Raw genomic sequence first — 2,500 nt, 5'->3', positions numbered from 1 at the left:
TTAATAGTGTAGAGTGTATGGAAGTATGCACATGGAAGTGTATGCATTAGAACATTCATAACTCTATTGCTGGGTTGGTATTGTAGTGTATGGAAGTGTGCACACGTAGCCAGTGTTTCCCCAACGTTGGGGTCTTATTGTCGGATAGATTAATAGTGTCAGAGTGTATGGAAGTATGCACATGGAAGTGTTGCATTGGAACATTCATAACTCTATTGCTGGATGGATTAATAGTGTGTGTGTGTGTGTGTGTGTGTGTGTGTGTGTGCCTTGCCCCGGTCCGGGAGGGCCATGTCCTCGGCAGGGGTGGTCCGGTTGATGTCTGGGGTGGTAGGGATCTGTTGTGGCTCGGCTCCCGTCACCCAAAGCATTGTGCTTTTTGCTGGGTGGGCCCTGGACCTGTCACTGTAAACCCGACAGAAAGAAGAGAAAAGGCTGAAACAATCACCAGAAAACGAAATAAATGAATAAAGGGATAAACAATCTCCAGGAAACGAAATAAATGAAAGAAAAGGGTAAAACAATCATCAGAAAACGAATTAAATTGAAGAAATGACATAGAATAGGCTAAAAACGAAAATGAAAAATAACCGAAAACAAGGAAAATAGCAGTCCGCTCACTGTAAAAATCAAAACGCGAAATCCCTGGGGTAGTATTTTTCCTCTGAGCTCCAGAGGAGGCTAACTTTGTGAGTACGAGTCCGAGATGAGTCCCCATCTCGGACTGAGTGTTGCGGCGAGTCGGTGTTGTGCGTTTACTACCCCATGGGTAAAGTAAACAAGAAATTTAGCAGTCCGCTCACTGTAAATCTCCTTGTCTCATGAGGTACCATTTTGAGCCCCCTTGTTGAAGGACAGTATACGCACTGGGAATAATAAAGATAGAGAACCAGGATAAACAGAGCAGCGGTACAACGTCGCGTAAGAGCCGAAACGGGTCCCCATCTCGGACTGAGTGGTGCGGTTGGTGGCCAACGGTCTGGAAGTCTGGGCTCCAGAGCAGCGGTACAACGTCGCGTAAGAGCCGAAACGGGTCCCCATCTCGGACTGAGTGGTGCGGTTGGTGGCCAACGGTCTGGAAGTCTACCATGGGCTCCAGAGCAGCGGTACAACGTCGCGTAAGAGCCGAAACGGGTCCCCATCTCGGCCTGAGTGGTGCGGTTGGTGGCCAACGGTCTGGAAGTCTTGGGTAGGCTCCAGAGCAGCGGTACAACGTCGCGTAAGAGCCGAAACGGGTGCCGATCTCGGACTGAGTGGTGCGGTTGATGGCAAACGGTCTGGAAGTCTTGGGTAGGCTCCAGAGCAGCGGTACAACGTCGCGTAAGAGCCGAAACGGGTCCCATCTCGGCCTGAGTGGTGCGGTTGGTGGCCAACGGTCTGGAAGTCTTGGGTAGGCTCCAGAGCAGCGGTACAACGTCGCGTAAGAGCCGAAACGGGTGCCGATCTCGGACTGAGTGGTGCGGTTGATGGCAAACGGTCTGGAAGTCTTGGGTAGGCTCCAGAGCAGCGGTACAACGTCGCGTCAGAGCCGAAACGGGTCCCGATCTCGGACTGAGTGGTGCGGTTGATGGCAAACGGTCTGGAAGTCTTGGGTAGGCTCCAGAGCAGCGGTACAACGTCGCGTCAGAGCCGAAACGGGTCCCCATCTCGGACTGAGTGGTGCGGTTGGTGGCCAACGGTCTGGAAGTCTTCCAGGCTCCAGAGCAGCGGTACAACGTCGCGTAAGAGCCGAAACGGGTCCCAATCTCGGACTGAGTGGTGTGTGGCACGGTCTGGAAGTCTTGGGTAGGCTCCAGAGCAGCGGTACGTCGCGTCAGAGTCCGAAACGGGTCCCAATCTCGGACTGAATAGTGTAGTGTGTTGCCTTATGTCTGGAGGTCGCCCTGATGCTCCAGAGGAGGCTAACTTTGTGAGTTTGAGTCCGAGATGAGTCCCCATCTCGGACTGAATAGTGTAGTGTGTTGCCTTATTTCTGGAGGTCGCCCTGATGCTCCAGAGGAGGCTAACTTTGTGAGTTTGAGTCCGAGATGAGTCCCCATCTCGGACTGAATAGTGTAATGTGTTGCCTTATTTCTGGAGGTCGCCCTGATGCTCCAGAGGAGGCTAACTTTGTGAGTTTGAGTCCGAGATGAGTCCCCATCTCGGACTGAATAGTGTAGTGTGTTGCCTTATTTCTGGGGTCGCCCTGATGCTCCAGAGGAGGCTAACTTTGTGAGTTTGAGTCCGAGATGAGTCCCCATCTCGGACTGAATAGTGTATGTGTTGCCTTATTTCTGGAGGTCATTCTGATGCTCCAGAGGAGGCTAACTTTGTGAGTTTGAGTCCGAGATGAGTCCCCATCTCGGACTGAATAGTGTAGTGTGTTGCCTTATTTCTGGAGGTCATTCTGATGCTCCAGAGGAGGCTAACTTTGTGAGTTTGAGTCCGAGATGAGTCCCCATCTCGGACTGAATAGTGTAGTGTGTTGCCTTATTTCTGGAGGTCATTCTGATGCTCCAGA

This window comes from Gadus chalcogrammus, unplaced genomic scaffold, assembly GCF_026213295.1.
Source record: "Gadus chalcogrammus isolate NIFS_2021 unplaced genomic scaffold, NIFS_Gcha_1.0 GACHA065, whole genome shotgun sequence".
Taxonomy (NCBI): Eukaryota; Metazoa; Chordata; class Actinopteri; order Gadiformes; family Gadidae; genus Gadus; species Gadus chalcogrammus.
The sequence above is the reverse complement of the archived record's forward strand: the minus strand, read 5'-3'. Positions refer to the sequence as shown.